The sequence below is a fragment of the Sinocyclocheilus rhinocerous genome, unplaced genomic scaffold (assembly GCF_001515625.1).
Source record: "Sinocyclocheilus rhinocerous isolate Xijiao unplaced genomic scaffold, SAMN03320098_v1.1 scaffold2836, whole genome shotgun sequence".
Taxonomy (NCBI): Eukaryota; Metazoa; Chordata; class Actinopteri; order Cypriniformes; family Cyprinidae; genus Sinocyclocheilus; species Sinocyclocheilus rhinocerous.
In genome coordinates, this window is record NW_015665101.1 from 160,049 (window position 1) to 170,294 (window position 10,246).

Consider the following 10,246-nt stretch of genomic DNA (forward strand, 5'->3'; position numbering starts at 1 on the left):
TCATTATTTTTTAGTTCATTTCATTTTATATATATATATATATATATATTACAATTTTGTGTATTTATTTTGTATTGTTTTCAATTTATTATTCTATTTTTATTTTTTATTTTTTTGCACTTATTTAATCTATTTTATTTTAGGGTTTGACAAGTTTGATAATGAGTTGACATATACATAAAATGTATTCATCTATGAGAATCATCATCATTGCTGAGAATATAGAATTAAGCATCATGTTTTTGCAATGCAGTTAATGCATGACACTGAAAACGCTGAACAAAATGACGTTTTCTTTGTTCATGCACGAAAACTGGACCGTGACAGTCTTGGTTCGACTCCTGACCAATCAAACCAGTCCTATTCCAACCAGATGAAGTTTTATAACCATAACGCTCCTCTGGTGTTCTCACTGCGCTCTATTTGTGTTCGTGACCCTGCAGGGAACTGAAGTGATCATGTGGTGTGACCTCCAGTCGCTCTTCACTCTGAATATTAGATTTCAGATGTGCTGCTTTCACACAGATATGATGAGACGGGATGCTTTCGTTCGCAGCTGAACATGATAATGTCCTTTCTGAGTTACTCAGCGCTAACGCGTCACAGATGCTGGAGAAGCTCATCGTCTCAGGCGGTGGACCTCCCGCACTGAGAGAGAAACAGCACCAATGCTGGAGAACATGTCAGATCCTTCAGTGAGTCTTAGCCAATGCAACATACTCGTCTTAAAGGGACAGTTCACCCAAAAATGAAAATTAGCCTGTGCTTTACTCACCCTCGAGGCATCCTAGGTGTATATGACTTTCTTCTTTCAGATGAATCCAGTCAGAGTTATATTAAAAATTGTCCTGGCTATTCCAAGCTCTATCATTGCAGTCAGCGGGTGTTGCAGTGCTTCAGTCCAAAAGTCGTCAAATAAAGCTCGCGCATCCATAATAAAACATGCCGCAGACGGCTCCGGGGGGTGAATAAAGGCCTTCAGTAGCGAATCCATGTGTTTTTGTAAGAAAAATATCCGTATTTCAAACGTAATAAACACTTTTCTCTCACTTCCGCTGACTGTCATCCACTGAAGCCGTTCCGGCGGATGACGCAGCACGTATGTGCAGCGCGCGCGCCTCGGAGATATGCTAGTCTCGTGAGTTTGTTTACAGGATCAAAGGAAGCAAAGTTTCCTAACTTCAGCAAAGGAAAACCAGTCTCCTCTTGGTTTATATCGAAATCCTCCGACATTTTTCTTTGCAAATCCTCGGTTTGTACTTCTAATTCGTGACCGGCGTTTTGTTTTGTTCTCACTCCGCATTCGTATGGAACTACATTCAGAAATAAATGAGTGATCAAAGGAAAATAAATAGGATGAGTTTAGCATTTCCTTAAACATTTTCCATTTGCCCACCAATTTATATTATTTATTTGCCTACTTTCATCACATATATGATTATTTATTTATGCATTTATACAAGAATACGTGTATTTATGCACACATTTATTTATTTATTTGTGTATTTATTTATTTATTGTTTTTGCAGGTTTCGTCCTCCATACATTCGTCACTAATCGCGCAATGCCGCGCGTCTTACGTCATCCGCCGGAACGGCTTCCATGTATGACAGATACCGGAAGTGAGAGAAAAGTGTTTATTACGTTTGAAATATGGATATTTTTCTTACAAAAACGCATGGATTCGCTACAGGGGGCCTTTATTCATCCTCCGGAGCCGTGTGAGGCATGTTTTATTATGGATGCGCGAGCTTTATTTGACGACTTGTGGACTGTTCAACTGCAACACCCGCTGACTGCAATGACAATTTGTAATATAACTCCGACTGGATTCGTCTGAAAGAAGAAAGTCATATACACCTAGGATGCCTCTGGGGTGAGTAAAGCACAGGCTAATTTTCATTTTTGGGTGAAATAACCCTTTAAAGGGACAGTTCACTCAAAAATGAACCTTCTTCATCATTTACTTGCTCTCATATGAATGAATATGTTTCTGCCACGAAATTGAAAAAAAAAGGTAATTGTGACTCTTTATCACAATTCTGCCTGTTTTTCTCATTATTGAAAGTTTATATCTTGCAATTGCAAATTATAAACTTGTTAATTGCACATTTTGCATTTCGCAATTCTGATGTTTTTTTTTCAATTTGTTTCAATTTTGAAATTATATATCAATATTCATTTTTTTTCTTTGAATTTTGAGTTTATATCTTGCAATTCTGAGTTTATATATCGTAGTTCATTTTCTCTGAATTCTGAGTTTACATCTCGCAATTCCCACTTTTTTTCTTCACAATTCTGACTTTACATTGAAATCTTGTAATTCTGAGTTTTTTTCTGAAATTTTATTAGGTAATTCACTTTTTCTCTGAATTTTGAGTTTACATCTTGCAATTCTGAGATGTTTTCCTGCAATTCTAAGTTTTATCTCTCAATTCTGAGTTTTTTCTTTTAATTCAGAGTTTATATTGCACAACTGCAAATGATTAACTTGTTAATTGCAAGTTTACTTCTCACAATTCTGAGTTTTTTCCCCCCTGCAATTCTGTTTTTATCTCTCAATTCAGTTTTTTCTCTCAATTCTCAGTTTATATGTCGCAATTCCGAATTTATGGATCACAATTCACTTTTTTTCTCTGAATTCTGAGTTTACATCTCGCAATTCTGAATTCTTTCTTGCAATTCTGAGTTTTTTCTTTGAATTCTCAGTTTATGTATCGCAATTCTGAATTTATATATTGCTATTCACTTTCACTGAATTCTGAGTTTATATCTCACAGTTCTGACTTTTTTCTCACAATTCTGAGTTCACATTGTGAAATTCGGAGTTTATATTTTGTAATTCTAGGTTAATAGAACACAATTCTGAATTCATCCAGTATATTGCAATTCAGAGTTGTTTTCCTCTCAATTTGTAATTTATATCTCACAATTCTGAGTTTAACATATTCCTATTCAATTTTATTTCTCAGAATTCCAGATTTTATCTTGCAACTAGAATAGATTTTTTTTCCCCAGTTGATGAATGAATGATAAAAACACTGACAGCCAATAAGAAAGCCTCTGCTTAAAGAGCTCACGCATTTAAAGCAGCAGATGACAAAACTGCAGTACACTTATAATAAACCCAAACATTATTATGCTTTGGTTTTAGGTGTGAACGGACCTTAAATGTGTTCTTTTCCATACAGTAGAAGCAGTTGTTGAGTTATACAATGATGAAAACAAGAAGAAGCCTTGCATGCCTAACTACGTTTTTTTACAAAATAAATACATTTGGAACGACCTGAGCTTGAGTGAGTGATGACAGAATGACCTTTTTTTGTTTTTTTTTGTGAATTATTTATTCCTTTTAGGGACATGTGCACATGTGAAATGTGAATAGAAGTTAATTTTACAACTACTGTAAAGTTCTCATCATTGTGTCAGATTTTGTTTTACTTATTTTTTAATTCATATTAATTTGATTATTGTTTTATTATTTATTCATACTAATTTGATTATTGTTTTATTATTTTTGTATTTATGTATTTATTTTATTTCCTTTATTATTATATCGTTCTATTATTGATTGATTTATTTGTTTTATATACTTATGCATTTATTCTATTCATTTATATTTGTTTTTTGAAATATTCATTTAATTATTATTTTATTTGTTTTTATATTTGATTCTTTTATTTTTATTATTCATTTATCATTATTATTATTACAATATTAATTTATTTCTTTATTCCTTTATATTTATTTAGCTAGTTAAAACCGAAAACACATGAAAAATGCATTATATAAGTTCTGAAAATCCTGTCTGCATAGACAGCTCACGGTGTATAATGTGAAAGGTCACTGGTGCAAATGAAAGAACGACTCCCTTCTTTCTTATAATTTCTATTCCATGTGATTACAAGTCTTCAGCGGAGCAGCAGAGGCCGGATTTGTTTGGAAAGTGACTGAAGTGATCGTTAGCGTCGTTTATCAGCCTCCGCGGAGTTTAACTGTCACTGCAGGATAATGTGATGCATGCTTTAACTAATGACATCCATCAGGGTCAGAAGCAGAGAAACGACACACACTTTCCTTCAGATTCAGCAGAAACCAGCAGCTGTCGTGTTAACTAACAACAGCCTACTTTGTAATTATAATTAAACAAACATATCTAAACTGCATTCATTTTGCTGCAAAAAGATGTGAAATGCTGCTCGGGGAGTTTGAGGTTTGGTGAACCACTGACTTGCTAAAATGACTTTTTGCACATTTTCTTTCTTTATTTATAAAGTGCAATTAAACACAACAACAGCTGACCAATGTGCTAAAAGATAATAATAATAATAATAATAATAATAATAGATCTAATGTGGCTTTTGAGAAAGACAAAAAGAGTTTTTAACATACCATTATTTGTTGTTTGTTACAAGAAATATAATCGTTTTTTTTTTTTCCAACAGACAAATGTAGTTTGTTTAATACACTGTAAAAAATTGGGAATTAAGATGAAAAAAATAAAAAAATAAATTAAAATTAACTTAGTACAGTGTAAAAAAAAAGGTACGCGGTAAAAAATTACTAATTAAAAATGTACAAATAAATTAAAATTAGTACACTGTAAAAAAAAATGCAAAAAAATTAAAATAGAATTAAGTTACTACACTGTAGAAAATAAAACAATAATTAAAAAATTAAAAACTTAATTTAAAATTTAGTACGCTAAAAATAAAAAAAAAAAACATTAAATTAGAATTAAGTAAAAAAAATAAAAAGAATCAAATTAAGTTAGTACAGGGTAAAAAATAAAAAATAACCAATTAAATTAAAATTAAGTTAGTACATTGTAAAAAATAAATAAAATAAAATTAGTTAACAAAAACAATTAAAATGGAAAAATAAATTAAAACTAAGTTGGTACACTGTAAAAAAAAAGAATTACAATTAAGTTAGTACACCATACAATCAATGCAAAAATAAAAAAATAAATTTAAATTAAGTTACTACACTAGAAAATAAAAATGTAGTTAAAAATATCAACTTAAATTAAAATTTAGCATACTGTAAAAATGAATTCTAAAATAAAACATTAAACTAAAATAAAAAAAATCAAATAAAACATTAAATTAAAATGGAAAAAAAAATCCAATAAAGTTAAAATTAAGTTAGTACACAGTAAATACAATTAAATAAAAAAAATGTAAACTTTAATTTTTGACAAAAGATTATTGGAGTACATTTTACAAGAGAATACTATTTCAGTCTTTCTACTTCATAAATGGTTTATTTCAATGTTAATTGCTGTTTCTTTGTAGTTATGATTTTACTACCATTTAGTTTTAGTTGCTTTTAGTTATTCGTAACACTGATCTTTTTACATAACCTATTTCCTGTTGCTCTAATGTGAATATGAATGGTTTTGCAGTGGTTTCTGGCTGTAAATGTGCGACGGTGCGGTGCATGACCTTTACTCTCATGCTACTGAGTTTCATATCCGTGTCTAATGTTATTAACAACGCGGACGTTTAAGCGTTTCCCTCATGAGTGCACATGGCTGGAATATTAATTTCACATGCCCAGGGCGAAACATGGCTGCACGTCAGACATCTCGGATCTGAATCCGGAAATTGAGGAGACTGCAGCTTGATTGATGTTTAAAGGAAGTTCCTCTTCCTCATCTGAAATATTCATGCATGTAAGTGCCTGCAGGAGGCTCCCATAAAAGCCCATTACTGTCAGACGCACACAGATCCAGATAGGCTTTCTTTCTTCGGATGTTTTCACATTAATAACATGTCCATGTTCTCTATTAGGGCTGTTCTTGAGTTCACTTTCTCCACAGGCATTATTTCCAGAGTTTGATCCGGCTCTGGATGAATCACGCTCAAAAGCATCCGGATTAAACACAAGGTACGAGGCTGAACTCATTAAATACATCTTTCACAGGTTGGAAATGAGTTTTCTTGACATGAAACGAGCATGTAAACACAAATCTGCCATGCCGTGTAAAACTAACTGAACTGATTCAATCTCTTTCAGTTTTTAGTTAGCAGAAAATACAAGGCCTATTTGTTTATTTCTTATTCATTCTTTTATTTATCCCTTTATTTATATATTTCATTTATTCATTTAAATATTTTATGTATTTATATATTTATTCCATCATTCATTCATTCTTTTATTCATTTATTTATATATTCTATTCATTTAATTATTTTAGTGATTTGTTTTTTTATGTATTCATATTCATTTATTTTTTATGTAGTTACTGTATATATTTATGTATATATTCCATTATTAATATATTTATTATTTATTTATTTATTTGGTTTCATCCATTCATTCATTCATTCCTTTATTTTTATAGTATTTATTAATCCATCCATCCATTCATTTATTCATAAATGTTTAATTCATTCATTCATTTATTCATTCGTCCATCCATCCATTCATTAACTCCTTTATTTATATATTCATTTAATTATTTTAATGAATGTTTTATATATTTAAACATTTGTGCATTCATTCATTCATTCATTTTTTTCCTTTATTCATTTATTCCTTTATTTATATATTCATTAATTTATTAAATTATTACTTTGCTTATTTGTTTATAAATATATATATAATTTGTGTTTGTGTGTATATATTTTTTAATTTATTTATTTACTTATGTATGTGTTCTGTTAATTGTATATTTAAGTATTAAGTATTTATTTCTTTATTTGTATATTCATTTATTTATTTCCTTTTTCCATTTGTTTGTTTTTATTCCTTTATATATTCATTAATTCCTTTTTATGTATTTATGCATTTATCCATTTATTTATATATTCATTTAATCCTTTATTTATTTATTTTTATGTATTCTTGTATTTAAATACTTATTTAAGTTTTTTATTGCTTAATTTGTATTACTTTATTTATATGATTTGTGTATTTAGTCCTTTATATACTCATGAATTCCTTTTTATATATTTATGTATTTATGTCTTCATTTATATATGTATCAATCATTCATTCATTCATTCATTCATTCATTAATGCTTTCCTGTTTTATTTATTGCTTTATGTATTTTTCTGTTGCTATCAGAGGTCTGATGGAGACAGCAGCGTCTCAAGCTGGATTTCAGTGGGTCTGATCTGGATTCTGGTGGTCCTAAAGTCCTGGATTTGTGCGTTTTTAAAGTGAGCTTTTTAGCTTGACACAACATTGAAAGTCTTTTTGTCAGAACGACATATTGTCATGTTCAGGTATCTGAGTGTGTTGCTCTTCTCTCCTCGTCTTGTGTTGGAAATGAAGATCTGTGGGTTTTGATGTTTCTTCATTGCCAGCGTCAGATGTTTGGCAGCTCTCTGAATCCACACAGATGTCAGCTTTGCTCTTCGCTCCAGACCCTCGTCTCTCTTTCTCTGTTTTTAGTGGAAAAGCACAAAAGATCTGGTGTTGTGCAACTCAGAGACTGTACTGATTATAAAATAACACAATTATAAAATAAAATAATTATAATGCATCACCTACGAGAGTCTTAACACGCGACGGAGAAACACAAACTCAAATAAAACAGACGGCGCTTGCGTTTGTTCTCCGAGACTCTGAGAACGGATGGAGTTTGTTGTTTTAAGCTCTTTCAGAAACTCAGATCAGTTATTGTAGCTGGAGACACTGCAGCCAATCACAATCTCTCCCAGAAAACCTCTCATGCTTCACTGGATTTACACGAGCTCGCTCTCTTTCTTTCTGTTCATTTATTCCTTTTATTTATTCATTCCTTTATTTATATATTATTGATTCATTCATTCCTTTATGTATATATTATTAATTCATTCATTCATTCATTCCTTTATTTATATAGCATTCATTCATTCATTCATTTAGTATTCATCCATCCATCCATCCATCCATTCATTCATTCCTTTATTTATATATTATTCATTCATTCAATCCTTTATTTATATTATTCATTCATCCATCCATTCATTCATTCCTTTATTTATACAGTATATTACACATTCATTCATTCATCCATTCAATCAATCATTCCTTTAATTATATATTCACTAATTCCTTTATATATTATTCATTCATTCATTCCTTTATTTACATTATTCATCTATCCATCCATCCATTCATTAATTCCTTTATTTATATATTATTCATTCATTCATTCCTTTATTTATACAATATATTACACATTCATTCATTCATTCCTTTATTTATACAATATATTACACATTCATTCATTCATTCCTTTATTTATACAATATATTACACATTCATTCATTCATTCATTCATCCATTCAATCAATCAATCATTCCTTTATTTATATATTATTCATTAATTCAGTCATTCATTCCTCTATATATATATATATATATATTATTCATCTATCCATCCATCCATTCATTAATTCCTTTATTTATATATTATTCATTCATTCATTCCTTTATTTATACAATATATTACACATTCATTCATTCATTCAGAAGAACCCAAAGATCACTGTGGCTGAGCTCCAGAGATGCAGTCGGGAGATGGGAGAAAGTTGTAGAAAGTCAACCATCACTGCAGCCCTCCACCAGTCGGGGCTTTATGGCAGAGTGGCCCGACGGAAGCCTCTCCTCAGTGCAAGACACATGAAAGCCTGCATGGAGTTTGCTAAAAAACACCTGAAGGACTCCGAGATGGTGAGAAATAAGATTCTCTGGTTTGATGAGACCAAGATAGAACTTTTTGGCCTTAATTCTAAGTGGTATGTGTGGAGAAAACCAGGCACCTGTCCAATACAGTCCCAACAGTGAAGCATGGTGGTGGCAGCATCATGCTGTGGGGGTGTTTTTCAGCTGCAGGGACAGGACGACTGGTTGCAATCGAGGGAAAGATGAATGCGGCCAAGTACAGGGATATCCTGGACTAAAACCTTCTCCAGAGTGCTCAGGACCTCAGACTGGGTCGAAGGTTTACCTTCCAACAAGACAGTGACCCTAAGCACACAGCTAAAATAATGAAGGAGTGGCTTCACAACAACTCTGTGACTGTTCTTGAATGGCCCAGCCAGAGCCCTGACTTAAACCCAATTGAGCATCTCTGGAGAGACCTAAAAATGGCTGTCCACCAACGTTTACCATCCAACCTGACAGAACTGGAGAGGATCTGCAAGGAGGAATGGCAGAGGATCCCCAAATCGAGGTGTGAAAAACTTGTTGCATCTTTCCCAATAAGACTCATGGCTGTATTAGATCAAATGGGTGCTTCTACTAAATACTGAGCAGAGGGTCTGAATACTTAGGACCATGTTATATTTCAGTTTTTCTTTTTTAATAAATCTGCAAAAATGTCAACAATTCTGTGTTTTTCTGTCAATATGGGGTGCTGTGTGTACATTAATGAGGAAAAAAAATTAACTTAAATGATTTTAGCAAATGGCTGCAATATAACAAAGAGTGAAAAATTTAAGGGGGTCTGAATACTTTCCGTACCCACTGTATATTATTCTTCCATCCATCCATCCATCCATCCATCCATTCCTTTATTTATATATTATTCATTCATTCATTCCTTTATTTATATATTATTCATTCATTCCTTTATTTATACAGTATATTATACATTCATTAATCCATTAAAATAAATCATTCCTTTATTTATATATTATTCATTCATTCATTCATTTATTTATATATGATTCATTCACTCATTCCTTTATTTATTTATTCATTCTTTTATTCGTTTGTTATATATATATATTGTTTTAAGTTGAGTGATTTATTTTATCAAATGAAACTTCAGCGAAATGAGAATCAGTGGTTTTGTGGGAGCTGTTGTGTCAGTGCAATGCGTGAATACCTTTTTATTTTCAAGCACTGCTGTAAACACTGCCTTTGCACGGGTTATTATAGAACAATAATATGACTATTAGTGTGTGAACATACATATGGTTAGAAACTGCTTTCAGTGTTCTGAAGATATTTATGTACATAACGAGTAAAATTCATAACCGTATGACATTTGTGAAGGAAGTCGTGAGATTTCAGACAGTCTGAGAAAATAATGTGCCAATGTGTTTCAAACATAGAAATGAGGCGTTGAGGTGCTAGACGTGATGATTTATTAAAAACAAGATATTATGACCATAAACATGAAGCTTATTTAAATGTGTGACATGATCCTTAAGAAATCATTCTAATATGCTGATTTGCTGCTCAAGAAACAAGCATCAAAGCTAAATTAGATACTTTTATTAATCAAGGACGCATTAAATT